We start from the raw sequence: 15,465 nt of genomic DNA on the forward strand, positions 1-15,465 counted from the left end.
TTCATTCTTCACTCTGTAAACACCCCTGGGGCCACCCAGTTCCAGCTGTGACCCCTCCCCTCCCCTCCCTGGAGTCCGGAGTCTGGAGTCACTGGGGCTCTCTCCCCCTTCCCAGCCCCTCCTTCCCCCTCGAGCTGTGGTTCCCATGGCAACTGCTGAGCCTTCCCGGTCCAGCCCACCCCTAGCAGTTAATGAGGCTTAAAAAAAATAGTTACTAGATCTGCATATATATTACTTGCTTATCTCATTAACAGTTCTCTTAATTATACTGCCTGTTTTGGCCTGTTACCTATTAGTAACAGGCCATATTAGTAAACATATACCTAAAACACAGAAAACTGAGTTAAAAATTGAATTTATTTATTTTATATACAGCAGTGTGGATCTGTTAATCCCAAACTCCTAATTTACCCCTCACCCTTCCCCACTTTTACGCTATGGTCACCGTAAATTTTTTTCTATATCTGTGGTTATATTTCTGTTTTGTTTTTTGTATTTTTATTATTTTTTTTATTTCTGTTTTGTAAATAAGTTCATTTACATAATATTTTAGGTCCCACATATAAATGATATCATATAACACTTGTCTCTGTCTGACTTATTTAACTTAGTTTGATCATCTCTACGTCCATCCATGGTGCTGTAAATGGCATTATTTCTTTCTTTTTTATGGCCGAGTAATACTCCTTTTTTCTTCCTGCATTTCCCTTTATGATTCACTTGCTAATTACTGCAGTGTATTACTCCCTTGAGATACTTTTTCCTTTATCGACAATTTGATGCTTTTTGCTTATTTATTTTTTAACTGGAGGAAAATCGCTTTACAGCACTGGGTTGGTTTCTTCCGTACAACAGCAGGCGCGGCCATAACCACACGTATGTCGCCTCCCTCGGGGGCCGCCCACCCTTCCCTCAGTTCTTTATGTATTGAGACAGTTTATCGTTTGTTCCAACAGGGCCTGCAGAAATACGGATGTTTCTATTAGGTTTATTAAAGTTGCTCCTGGGTTTATTTTTCCCAAGGAGAAGCACTTTGCTGTTGTTTGTTACTTTATTTTAGTAATCATATCGTCTACCTTTCATTGAAGCAATTTTGGTGCAAGCTGAAAGACTGGACTCAGAACTTTGTATTAGTGGCTATGATTTTCTAGATGCTCTTGCTTATTTTAATTTTAGGAAAGGTGATTGTTTTCATGAGAACAGGAGAAAAACGATAAAGCAGAAACAAATATGCCTCCCACACCGCTCACTTTTTCCTCTTTCTCTCTCTTCCACCCTTCCCAGTGAACAATTTTCTTGTGTGTTTTTCTATATTCTCTGAAAATGTGCATTTATTTCTAACCTCAATTCTTTTTTTTTTTTTTAAACAAATAATAGCACTTTCACTCTGAGTCATTCAGACCTGGCTTTTACACTTAATTTCAGAAATCATTTACCAGCTCACGAGAGCACTGGTTTCCAAGGCAACTACCTGAGCCTGCTTCCATCACCAGGGGCTTGAGGAGGCAATGTGGACACTGGAATAGGGGACCCAGAAACTGGCCCGACTGGGGGCTTCAGAGAGGAAGCATGGGCCTGAGGCTTCAGTCAGTGGGGCTGAGGCCTGTGTATCACGCATAAATTGTGTCTTTGGGGACTTCCCTGGCCCTGATGCTGGGAAAGACTGAAAGCAGGAAGAGAAGGGGACGACAGACGATGAGATGGTTGGAGGGTATCACCAACTCAATGAACATGAAAGTGAAAAAGTGAAAGTGAAATTTGCTCAGTCGTGTCTGATTCTTTTCGACCCAGGCCAGACCACTGGAGTGGGTAGCCTTTCCCTCCTCCAGGGGATCTTCCCAACCCAGGGAGCGAAGCCGGGTCTCCTGCATTGCGGGCGGATTCTTTACCAGCTGAGCCACAGGGGAAGCCCAAGAACACGGGCGTGGGCAGCCTCTCCCTTCTCCAGCGGATCTTCCCGACCCAGGACATGAGTTTGGACTGCAGGAGATAGTGAAGCACAGGCGAGCCTGGCGTGCTGCAACCCAAGAGGTGGCAAAGAGTCAGACTCGACAGAGCAACTGAACAACTGACAGTCCGGTGGTTAGGACTCTGGGTTTCCAGCGCAGGGGGTGAGGGTTCAATTCCTGGTTGGGGAACTAAGACCTCATATACCATGCAGTACAGCCAAAAAAAAGAGAAATAAATTTAAAAATCGTGTCTCTGGAGAACAGCTTTATAGAAGGAGAAAACTGAGGCAAGAGACAGACAAGCCCCAGGCTGAGCAGCTGGAGTCTGTCGCCTTCGGACAGACTGCAGGATGAAGAGGAGCCTGCCCAGAAGAGAGACTGCATACTTCTCCTTCTCAAGGTCAAGGAGAGCTTCCTGACTACAGAGCTCCTTGGAGGTCAGAAAAGGAATAACCTACCCATAGGCCTCGTCACCGGAATCCATCTTGGCTGAGAGATGACCACACACATGGGGAGGGAACCTAAGATTAAGCCAAATACGGACTCAGAACCAGGCAAAGCAAGATGACTGGCCAGAGGAAACCCAGAAGAAATGCCCCATAAACGTGATTCTGTTGCAGGGAAACGGAAAAGAGGAATGAGGTTTTCTTTCCTGAGAACAAAGAAGGTTGAGTGCCGAGGAATTGATGCTTTTGAATCGTGGTGTTGGAGAAGACTCTTGAGAGTCCCTTGGACTGCAAGGAGATCCAACCAGTCCATCCTAAAGGAGATCAGTCCTGAATATGTATTGGAAGGACTGATGCTGAAGCTCAAGCTTCAATACTTTGGCCACCTGATGGGGAAAGACCCTGATGCTGGGAAAGATTGAAGGCAGGAGGAGGAAGGGGCGACAGAGGATGCGATGGTTGGATGCCATCACTGGCTCGATGGACATAAGCTTGAGTAAACCCTGGGAGATAGCAAAGGACAGGGAAGCCTGGCGTGCTGCAGTCCATGGGGTCCCAAGGAGTCCAAGACGACTGAGCAGCTGAACGACAACAACAGTGAGCAGGCCTGATTACTCCTGGTTTTCACTTGAACTGTTCCTAGTCGGTCATCTGTAACTAACTTTGCCTTTCTGCCCCCTAATCCTGTGGGAGCCCCGTTTTGCACCTACAGTCCTCTGACTCTATGCTCATGACCTCCTGCATCTGGTGCTCACCTTTACAGTCTTGTCTTTACAGGCCACCTCTTGGGAGTTTTTCTCTTTCTGCTTTACAGAAAGAAGGGCTACGGATAACCAGACTCAACTACTGGGTTACCAATGCCAGCCTACGACTGGCTTTGAAATAATGCAGAGAGGAAGAAGCCAAGACCCTGACTCCTTTGTTCTCTGTCCCTGAGTCCTGCCTGTGAGCCCTGGTCTTACATGAGTGCCTAGACTCTTCACGGAATCAGGGCCACAGGTCTTGCAGCGTGAGCCTGCTGTGTTCCCCACTTCCATGGCCGGGAATTAAAGTCACCTGTCTGTTTCCTCCAAACTCTGTCTCTCTTTTTTTTTTTTTTTAATTCGGCTTCGGTGGCAGAGAAGGCCAAGATTTCGGCCACAAGGATTCTAACCACCAGGAGGGTGTGAGTCCTTCTCCGAGTCCACTCGTGAGTCTGTCCACGCATACGGAGGTCTTTGTCCTCCTAATAAACACCTGAGTTGTTTCACTACTTTCCGTTTCTTTGCGGGAATTTTCATTTTCTGCAAAGCCATAGGGGCCAGGGCCTTGTCACTGACCACCAGTCGACTGGTTAGGATTCAGCTCTCACTGCCCGGGCCTGACTTCAGTTTCTGGCTGGGAATCAAAACGCTGCTTCAAGCCACTGCAGGCCAAGGCGGGCTCAAAACCAGTGTGTTTGGCCTCTGCAGGGCAGAAAGCACAGCTTTCTAACAGCTGGACAAGTGTCTGGGGCGTGACGATTGGCTCTTCTCACCGTTCACTAATTTACTCCTTCCTTCTCTCACTCGTTATACAAATATCGATTAGTATCTTTAAAGAGGAGGAGAAAAAGCTGGCTTAAAATTCAACATTAGAAAAACTAAGATTATGGCAACTGGTCTCATCACTTCATACAAATAAAAGGGGAAAAAGTGGAAGCAGTGACAGATTTTCTTTTCTTAGGCTCCAAAATCACTGCAGATGGTGACTGCAGCCATGAAATTAAAGGACACCTGCTCCGTGGAAGGAAAGCTATGACCAACCTAGACATCGAATTAAAAAGCAGAGACATCACTTTGCTGACAAAGGTCCATCTAGTCAAAGCTATGGTTTTTCCAGTGGGTGTGTACAGTTGGGAGAGCTGGACCATAAAGAAGGCTGAGCGCTGAAGAACTGATGCTTTTGAATCATGGTGTTGGAGAAGACTCTTGAGAGTCCCTTGGACTGCAAGGAGATCCAACCAGTCCATCCTAAAGGAAATCAGTCCTGAGTGTTCATTGGAAGGACTGATGTTGAAGCTGAAACTCCAGTGCTTTGGCCACCTGATGCGAAGAATTGTCTCATTTGAAAAGACCCTGATGCTGGGAAAGATTGAAGGTGGGAGGAGAAGGGGACGACAGAGGATGAGATGGTTGGATGGCATCACCAACTCAATGGACAAGGGTTTGAACAAACTCAGGAGATAGTGAAAGACAGGGAAGCCTGGCGTGCTGCAGTCCATGGGGTTGCAAGGAGCTGGACGTGACTGAGCGACTGAACAACAACACAAGAGTCAAATTCATAAAAACAGAAATAGGATGACGACTCCCTGGGGCTGGCAGAAGGGAAACGGGGACAGTCTCAGCTGTGCAAGAGGAGGAGCCATGGAGGCGAAAGGCGGTGAAACGTTGCCGTGCAACGTGAGTGCACCGAAAACACGCTGAAAATAGTGGGGGGCAAATTTCACCTGTTGTGTACTGGACCACAATGAGGGTTCTCAGAAAGAGGGGGCAACTTGAATCCCAGCAATGATGGAGAAAAGACCAAAACAGTTTCATTTGCTTTAAAATGGGAGAGAAGAGGGAGGTGTGGAGGAGCTGGCGAGAAAAGAAAGAAAGAAACAGAACAAAACAAGGGTTACCAACATTTTCACAAATGAGAAGGTTGTTGTTTTACAAACAAAAGTCCACAGTGGTTTACCCAGGGCGGGTGAACCTAAGAGGAACAGCCAGGAATTATCATCCTAAAAGCTGGCATGGTGTTTATCTCTGGAGGAGGGGTGGCGGTGGTGGTTTTTTCCTGGGGAGCCCTGGTTCCTTTATTACCTGGGAACTAGTGTGTTAAGCTGTACAAATGAGCTTGAGGCGCCTTTTTTTCCCCCCCTTGTATTTTATATCTCCCAGTGAGAAGCATTATGGAAACTTTTAAAAATGTGTGAGCAATCCTTTGCTGTAAGAAAATATAATCCCATGACACTCAAGAGGGGAGAAAAAAAAAAAAGGTGAATATTTGTCTTGTTTAAAAGCTGGAAAGGGCTGCTTCGTGGCACCTTTCAAGGCTTGTGCCCTGCAGACAATCACGACTCAGGAACGGTGAGTCATTTTCCAAATTATATGAATAATGCAAGCCTGCGGAGATGGGCTCAGGTTGGAAATTTGCAAGTGAAAAGGGCTCTTAACAGTTCTGTAGAAATGTCTTTTTGTGCTGGGTTTCGAGACGTGACATTTATCGCTTAAATGTCAACCTCTTAGCCCGGAATGGAGCAGTTAAAACAGCCATTAGCGGGATGGAAAATTCGTGCCTCCTCTGCCGCCCAGGAAAGAGGCTGATGGAAGAGCGCACAGGGTTTTCAACGTCTGCTTTGTCAAATATTATATTTTTCTTCTCAGTGTACCGAATAAGCTCTCATTTATTTTTTAATTTGATTTTTATCTTACATTGGATTGTAGTTAATTTACAAAGGCGCCTTAGCTTCAGGTGCACAGCAAAGTGATCCAGTTATACACTCGTTCTGTGCTAAGGCCCTTCAGTCATGGCCCACTCTTTGCAACCCCATGGACTGTAGCCCATGGGGCTCCTCTGACCATGGAGATTCTCCAGGCAAGAATCCTGGAGTGGGCTGCCATTCCCTTCTCCAGGGGATCTTCCCGATTCAAGGATCGAACCCTCGTCTCTTATGTCTCCTGCATTGGCAGGTGGGTTCTTTACCACCAGCACCACCTGGGCAGCCTATATGTATATATTCTTTTTCAGATTGTTTTCCCATATAAGTCATTACAGACTATTGAATAAGTTCCGTGTGCTACCCAGTAGGTCCTTGTTGGTTATCTATTTTATATATAATAGTGTGTTTATGTTCATTGGAAACTCCTAATTTATCCCTCCTCAACCTTCTGCCTCTGGTAACCGTAAATTTGTTTTCAAAGTCTGTGAGTCTGTTTCTCTTTTGTAAATAAATTCATTTGTATCATTTTTTTAGATTCCACATATAAGTGATACCATATGGTATTTGTCTTTGTCTGACTTCACTTAGTATGATCGTCTCCAAGTCCATCCACGTGGCTCAAATGGCATTATTTGGTTCCTTTTCATGGCTGAGTAATATTCCACTACATATACACACACACACACCATATCTTCTTTATCCATTCATAAATGGACATTTAGGTTGCTTCTATCTCATTTTTTAAAGTTTTTAAAATTTATTTTTGAAAACAGTTCAGAATCAAGGTGATATGGGTCATATCTTTGTTATTATTAACTGTATGGAGATGAGCTCTAAGCAGGAAGCAATGATCCAGACACATTCAGGCATTTCTGAGATCACCCAGGCGGAGGCTGTCAAATGCACAGAGAGTGGGGCTGGGGGTGGGGTCTGCACTGTCCAGGTACATGGGGACTGGATGCCTCACGCTAGCATTTCTCTTCACAGCCCTAGACCGTCCCCAACAAGTTATTCACGTCAGCAGAATTTGTAATAAAAGAATGGACACACTCTAATGTCCACTCACACTTCAGCATATTAGCTATGGAATACTATACAGCCATGAAAAAGGATGAAGCACCTCTCTGTGCAACTGTTATGGCCCAATCATTAAGATACATAACTGCAAAAAAAAAAGTAAAACACAAAACTTGACTGAGCATCAAGCCTTGTGTCAATGTGGGAAAAATGAAAAGAAGAAAACATACTTGTTCTGCATACGTGGTATCTCTGTGCAAGTGAAAGTGCTAGTTGCTCAATCATGCCCAACTCTCTGCGACCCCGTGGACTGTAGCCCGCCAGGCTCTTCTGTCCATGGGATTCTCCAGGCCAGAATACTGGAGTGGGCTGCCATTTCTTTCTCCAGGAGACCTTCCCGACCCAGGGATCGAACTCAAGTCTCCTGCATTACAGGCGGATTCTTTACCAGCTGAGCCTGTAGGGAAGCCCAGAATCTGTGGGCATACAGCAAAAATCTGATTACCTTGGTTGCCTCACAAGAGGAGAATTCAGTAGTTGGTGGATGGAGGATGTGAGGGAATTTTGCAATAATTATCCTTCTACATCATTTGCGCTACCCATTTTGCGAATGTATTTAATGAAGACTTGAACTCAGATAACTTAAATTCCCGTTTTGTTTTGTTTTTCTTAAGGATTTTATTTTTTCCAATTCTAGATCCTTTGTAATTCCATACAAAATTTATTGATTTATTTGCAGCTGAAGTATAGGGGACTTGGGTTCGAGCCGTGGGTGGGGAAGATCTCCTGGAGAAGGAAATGGCAACCCACTCCAGTATTCTTGCCTGGGAAATCCCAAGGACAGAGGAGCCTGGTGAGCTACAGTCCATGGGGTCCAAAGAGTCAGACATAACTTAGTGACTAAGCAACAACAACAAATAGTTGCTTTACAATGTTGTGTTAGTTTCAGGTGTATAGCCAAGTGATTCAGATTTACATATAAATGCATTTGTGTGTGCATATATAAATGTATATATATTTTCAGATCTTTTCCCATTATAGCTATTGTAGTATACAGAATATGTCAGTAGTTCCCTGTGCTATATGGTAGGTACTTTGGTTTTTTTTTTTTAATCTATTTTCTATATGGTAGTGTATATCTATTAATCTCAAGCTCTTACTTTATTCCTCCCTCCCATAATTTCAGATAAACTTTAGAATCAATGTGTTGATCCTAAAAAAAAAAAAAAATGGCACTGGGATTGTTAGACCAACCTTGAGGAAACGTCATCCTAACGTTGCCGAGAGTTCTAGATCTTTTGCTTAGTTTGTTTCATTTTTTCTAGTGCATGCTCAGTGCTCTCATTTCATTTAGTTCGTTTTCCAATTTCTTCATCTTTCTTTTTGATGCTCTTTCTCTAGCCTTTATCAAGCATAGTAGAAAAGCTTTTGTATACATATTACATAAGTAGCATGTATAATATATATATCTTAGAAAACTTATAAATTTTTGCCTAACTAAAAAAATTTATGACATTTTGACCCCACTTGTTTGACTTAGTATGAATAGAGTAATAGATTTCAAATTAAAAAAAAAAAACAGATATGCAACAAGCAACAAAGATTTACTGTATAGCACAGGGAACTATAGTCAGTATCTTGTAATACCCTATAATGGAAAAAAATCTGAAAAATGATATACGTGTATATGCATAACTGAATCACCTTGCCGTGCACCTGAAACTTTGTAAGTCAACTATGCTTCAGTAAAATATGTATATTCTGAAATTTACAAAAAGAGTTCTAATATCTGAGCCTCATGTATCTCTTCATTTATTTGGGTCTTATTTAACCTCAGGGTCGGACACGACTGAAGTGACTTAGCAGCAGCAGCAATGTTTTGTAATCTCTTAGACCATCTTCTCTATCTTCTGTGAGATTTACACTAGCCATTGCATATTTTTGGATCTTAACATGCTCCTTACTTTAAAATTTTCATCTTCCAACTGTTCCTTGATCGCCTTCTAAATCCTATTTACCTTTTCCTCATGGCTTAAAACTTTAATTTTTATCCTGTGCATTCATCTTTTTCTTTCTCTCTGGCCTCTGCGACAACAGTTTGGAAAGTCTCAGCACACATCACAGAAACCTTAGCCTCTCGCCCACCTCGCAAGATGGAGCTTTCAGCTAACATGCAAATAGCTGTCTCCCGTTAGGCTCGCTCCTTGAATGATTCATTTTGCAGAGAGCACAAAAGCACTCATCAGACAGAACAAAAAGAAATCTGTCTCCCGCCCTCACTGCTTCTTCCCCCTCTCCCTTCCCTGGGTGGCGGCAGCTTCCAGAACACCAGCTTCTCCCGTGTTACCCAGCGCCGAGCTTCACATCCACATTTCTTAGGGCATTATGCATACGTAACTGTGCACAATTACAGCCTCACGTGTGGCTACGAGTACGTTTATCTGCACACCATACAACATGACAGTATAGACTCTCTCTACACATGTCCTCCGTGTGACAGCCCGTGGTTCCCTGTCGGGACTAAGCGCTTCTCTGCTTGCTTTGGCGTGCGGCAGAATCCTTGCCGGTGTGCAGACACCCGGGATTGATTTCTCCACCCACGGCCCGGCGGGCTGTTTCAGTTCTTTTCCCCGGCTCCCGAAAAGCCACAGAAAAGCAACGTGTCTGTATTGTATTTGGCGGAGGTTCAGGTTCGCCTGCAGGATATAGTCTATAAGTCAGTTTGTTGGGCCAAAGGACACGTGCATATTTGAGATAACCTTTGACACATCCTATATTCACTCAAAACATGTATGCCGAGCACAGCAAAAATCTGGCGTCTTTCGGGTCCTGGGAACTCAGAGGTGAATCAGATAGGCAAGCGTTTCAGGACTCGGGGGTTGGGGGGCCCGATTCTGTCCCCAGGTCACTGACAATAAACCAGTGAGCAAAGGAACAAACCAGATGAGTTCAGTCACTGATGACTGCGACAAAAAAACAACAGAATACGGCAAAAGGAACCGGAGCGGGGAGGCGCGGAAGGCTGCTTGAGACGGAGACCTTGCTTCCCAGGGTGTTCTGCATTTTGAACCAGCCCTGGATGCGGGTGGTCTCCAGGAAAACAACTGAAAATAATCTTTTTTTCCCCCCCTTCAAATTTTTATGGGAGTATAGTTGATTTACAATGCTGTGTTCCTGTCTTCTGTACAGCAAAATGAATCAATTATACATAAACATAAATCCACTCTTTTTAAGATTCTTTTCCCATAAAGGTCATTACAGAGGAGAGTTTCCTGTGCTGTACAGTAGCTCCTTATTAGTTATCTATTCTATTTATAGAGTGTGTATATGTCAATGCCAAACTCCTAGTTTATTCTGTCCCCCCCACCCCCGCAATAACCACCACTTTCCGCTTTGGTAATCATAAGTTTGTTTTCTGCATCTGTGACTCTGTTTATGTTCTCTAAGTAGATTCACTTGTACCATTAAAAAATTTCACACATAAGCAATATCACGTATTTGTCTTTCTCTGTTTGACTACCTTCACTCGGTGTGACAATCTCTGGGTCCATCTGTGTTTGAAAACAGTCTTTCAAATATTTGGTTGCTCCTCTGCCATGATGAAAGATTTTTCCGTTTCCCCTTGTTTGTTTCACAGACACACAGATCAATGTTATTTGACTCAAAAAGCAAACAGCGTGTGTGAGTTCATTTTGCGATGAAAATTAAGGGCAAGAATTAAAAGGGGATGAGATGGCTATCTACAGGTACGGATCATTAGGGTAAAGACGGAAGGAAAGCCCCAATTTCAGGACAGGGACGGCCTCGAGAGACAAAATACTCCATAGAACAACCAAGATGTAAGATCAATTCCGCAAACCAGGGAAGAAGATCAATAGCTTTCTGAACCCAGAGGCGGCAAGAACCTGGCAGGTTGTACACTGATTGATTTAAAGCTCAAACTTGCGCAAAAACTGTGGAAAGTTCGGGGCAGGGGGTCAGGGTGGAGGGAAGTTATTTTTAACAGAAAAACATCACGCTGAGGTTACGACACAGCTGAAGCAAGATTCCCACTGTCCCTCAAAGGTGTTTATCTCCTAAGGGGATCGATTCCATCAGAGGCAAACTGCGGGTAGAGAAAACCGTGTGTTTCTGAGTCATCCAGTGACGCCGCTGTCCTTAGCTGAACACGCCAGGCGAGGGCAGAGTTTCCAGGAGGGCGAGCAGGCGGGCATGGTGTAAAGGCGGCCCGGTTCACGGGAGAGGGCGGGCCGCGCCAGGGGTCCGCGGAGGGAGATGCTGCGGGCACCTGGAAGCCGAGGGCAGACGGGCACCTGAGGCTAATGGGGGTTGCCATGGAGACAGAGCGCCTCCGCTGCTGACATACTGTCAACAAGTTAGGGATGCTCTGAGCTGATAAAACGCCCCAAATAAGATGAGACTTTGGCGGGAGTGGGGTTGAAATTCCTCCCGAGTGGAGGCCACACCAGGTGTATATAAAAGGGACCTGGGCCCAAGCTGTGACATTAAAAACTCCCCAAATTCATGATGAAGGCCGGTCGGGCGCCCAGTCCGTGTGTATGTACGCAACTTGCCATTTAATGAATAGCAAAAGGAGATGGGTCTCTCAGAAACAACACAATATGCTCATTATTCAAGAGATGCCCTTTTCAAAATGGTGCCGGAAAAAAAAGGTGTTCGAGTCCATTAAGATTGTTTTGCTGATTGTTTCCATGGAGACCACCGGCTGTAATTATTCCCGGATTTTTGAAAGGCTGAGAATCTGGTCTTTCATTTTCTAATGTAATGGCTTTGAGTCCCCGATGGAGATGGCAATGCCTGGCACATAATTAGTGATCCATAAATGCCCTCCACTCTCATTTCCGGAAAAATATCCCCGAGTTAAATGAAAAGTATAAAACAATGGGGGAGGGGGGAGTCTAATTTTTCGTACCTTGACATTTCATGTAGAAATATATATACACACAGTAATAATATTAGGTTTTCTTTCTCCTTTTTTTTGGCCATGCAGCAGGGCTTCTGGGACCTTTGTTCCCCGACCAGGGATTGAACCTGAGCCTCAGCAGTGAAAGTGCTGAGTCTTAACCACTAGGCCACCAGGGATGTCCTTCTGTTTCACTTCCTTTTTAAATATTTTATTTAAAGTATCTTTAAATATTTGAATACAATATATTTTATTTAAAATATCTTTATGAAAAAAAATTTTTTTTCTTGATGTGGCCCATTCTTAAAGTCTTTATTGAGTTTGTTACAACATTGCTTCTGTTTTATGTTTTGGTTTTTTTGGCCATGAGGCATGTGGGATCTTAGGTCCCCAACCGGGGATCCAACCCACACCCCCTGCATTGGAAGGTGAAGCCTTAGCCATCGGACCACCAGGGAAGTCTCTGTTTTCTTCTCTCACAAGAACTAGGCATTCGAGTCAAGAAGGTAAAGCAAATGAAGTTTCAAGATATATTCCTAACCTCCTACCTCTCGCAAAACATTGCCTCCTCCAAGTTCCCCTGAAGAGGAAACTCTGTGGCCCTCACTGCCCACAAGAGAGCATGTCCTCTTTGCCCCGCAAACTTCAGATCACCCAGGGCTGTGGGCTGGGTCCTGTCACCACTGGGTGGCCCTCGAGAGACTCGTCACCCCCCTTGTTTATGGCGGGTTCCTCTCTGCCCTGGCCCTGCCGGGTACTCACATTTTCAAACTGTCTGTGGCATATTCATGAATTGACATCTTTATGCTGATGGTTTGGGGTCATGTTTAACAAGGTCTCTTGCACTCTGATTATAAAGACACCTTGTGTTCCTGGGGGGAAAACATGGGAGGAATCTCATTTTTCTTACTTTGCAACTTCATGTAGAAATACACATGCGTACATATAGCAGTCCAGGGGGGTCTCGACTTGGTGACTGAACACGACATAGAGTAGTAACACTGCTTGTTTTCTCTTGGGGTGGCGGTGGCGGTGAGTGCATTAGTGTTCCATTGTTGTGTTGCAATAACCACAAGCTTAGTGGCTGAAAAATGACCATTTCTGTGGGTCAGGAATGCAGGCGTGGCTGAGCTGGGCCCTCTGCTCAGTCTCAGCAGGACGTGATCCAGGTGACAGCAGGGCTGTTTCCCACTGGAGGCTCCGACGGGGGGCGGACGTGATTCCAAGCTCACTCAGGGGGTCGGCAGAACCTGTCTCCTTGGGACTACAGGACTGAGGATGGTTCCCCTGGTGGCTCAGACAGCAAAGCGTCTGCCCACAGTGTGGGAGACCCGGGTTAGATCCCTGGGTGGGGAAAATCCCCTGGAGAAGGGAATGGCAACCCACTGCAGTATTTTTGCCTGGAGAATCCCATGGACAGAGGAGCCTGGCGGGCTACAGTCCGTGGGGTCGCAGAGAGTCAGACACGACTGAGCGACTAACACTTTCACTTCCACAGGACGGAGGGCCAGCTTCTCACTGGCTGTTGACTGGGGGCCACCCGTGGCTCCTGGGCCATTTGAGTTCTGCCGATATGGCCAGTGTATGAGAAACGGAGAGAAACCAGAGCCAGTCTGCTGGCAGGACAGAAGCTTAGGGGATGAGACACAATCATGGAAGTCAGAGCCAAGTCCCGAGTCCCAGTGACACTCACTGGGGAGGGTGTGCACACCAGGAGGCGGGGACCCTGCGGGTCCCTAGAACCAGTTTAGGAAAGGAAGCCAGGGCCCTCTCTCCCACTAAACACTGTTGTCCACACACACAGCACCTAGGTCTAGGGACCAGGGGCTTCATCCAGTGCGGAACGGGAAAGAAGACTCAGAGGGAAGAAATATTCTGACCCCAGCCCGCGGGGCCCAAGGGAATGAAGCTCGAATGTCACGTTGCCCAACAGTCCATGCATGCTAAATACTGAAACAGACAACTGGAAAATAAGCCCTAAACAGACATCTCTCCAAAGAAGACATGCAGATGACCAACAGGCACGTGAAAAATGCTCAGTGCCAGTAATTACTCTGTGTGCATGTGTGTGCAAAGCTGATTCAGTCGTATCCGACTCTCTGCGACCCCATGGACTGTAGCCCACGAGGGTCTTCTGTCCATGGGATTCTCTAGGCCAGAACACTGCAGTGGGTGGCCATGCCCCCTCCAGGGGATCTTCCCGACCCAGGGATTGAACCTTCACCTCTTACGTCTCCTGACTGGCAGGCGGGCTCTTCACCACTAGTGCCCCCTGGGAAGCCCTGCTAGTTGCTGCTGCTGCTGCTAAGTTGCTTCAGTCGTGTCCGACTCTGTGCGACCCCATGGACGGCCGCCCACCAGGCTCCCCCGTCCCTGGGATTCTCCAGGCAAGAACACTGGAGTGGGTTGCCATTTCCTTCTCCAATGCATGAAAGGGAAAAGTGAAAGGGAAGTCGCTCAGTCATGTCCAACTCTTAGCGACCCCATGGACTGCAGCCTACCAGACTCCTCCATCCATGGGATTTTCCAGGCAAGAGTACTGGACTGGGGTGCCATTGCCTTCTCCGTGCTAGTTGCTAGGGAAATGCAAATCAAAACTACAATGAGGTATCACCTCACACCAGTCAGAAGGGCCATCACCAAAAAGTCTACAAATAAACAATGCTGGGGAGGGTGTAGAGAAAAGGGAACCCTCTTACACTGTTGGTGGGAATGGAAATTGGTGCAGTCAGTATGGAGAACAGTGTGGATGTTCCTTAAAAAGCTAAAACTGGAGCTCCCGTATGACCCTGCAATCCCACTCCCGGGTATACATCTGGACAAAATTATAAATCGGGAGTACACATGCGGCCCTGTGTGCACAGCAGCAGTATTCACGCAGTCAAGACAAGGAAGCACATAAGTGTCCACTGGCAGAGGAATGGATAAAGAAGATGTGGTGCATGTATACAATGGAATATTACTCAGCCGTGAAAAAGAATAAAATAATGCCATGTGCAGCAACGTGGATGGGCCCAGAGATGATCACACTTAAGTGCAGTTAAGTCAGACAGAGAAAGACAAATACCATTCAATATTACTTGCATATGGAATCTAAACAATGACACGAGTAAACTTATCTACGAAGTGGAAACAGACTCACAGGCACAGAAAACAAACCTGTGGTTACCAAAGGGGAAAGGGACTGCGGGGAGAGGAATAAACTAGGAGTTTGGGATTAATATATACACACTACTAGATTGAGGGCAGGAGGACAAGGGGGCATCAGAGGATGAGACGGTTGGATGGCATCACTGACTCCATGGACGTGAGTTTGAGCAAACTCTGGGAGATAGGGAAGAACAGGGAAGCCTGGCATTCCATAGTCCATGGGGTCGAAAAGAGTCAGACACAACTGAACAACAATATATAAAATAGATAACCAACAGGACCTACTGTATAGAATAGGAAACTGTATTCAACATATTGTCATAACCTGTAATAGAAAAAAATGTGAAAAAAAAATATATGTGTGTGTGTGTGTGTGTCTCTAACTGAATCACTTTGCTATTCACCTGAAACTGACCCAACATTGAGAATCAACAATACTTCAATTGAAAAGGGGGAAAAAAAAAAAAGTCCCATCACCAGGCAAAAGCTGAACCTGACCACTCAGCATGGAATCTCCCCCAGCCTGAGGGGCAA

At 45.5% G+C, this 15,465-nt stretch overlaps 1 protein-coding gene and 1 non-coding gene across 7 annotated transcripts in view; both read right to left on the reverse strand.

Annotated features, from left to right (window-relative positions):
- LOC113875557 overlaps positions 1 to 15,465 on the reverse strand; it is a 196,911-nt gene that overhangs the window by 23,896 nt on the left and 157,550 nt on the right. The gene's annotated exons all lie outside the window — the stretch shown is intronic.
- Positions 11,889 to 11,960, reverse strand: TRNAE-UUC. The gene has a single exon. It is a non-coding gene; the product is annotated as a tRNA-Glu (tRNA).

This window comes from Bos indicus x Bos taurus, chromosome 18 (genome assembly GCF_003369695.1).
Source record: "Bos indicus x Bos taurus breed Angus x Brahman F1 hybrid chromosome 18, Bos_hybrid_MaternalHap_v2.0, whole genome shotgun sequence".
In the NCBI taxonomy this organism is placed as follows: domain Eukaryota; kingdom Metazoa; phylum Chordata; class Mammalia; order Artiodactyla; family Bovidae; genus Bos; species Bos indicus x Bos taurus.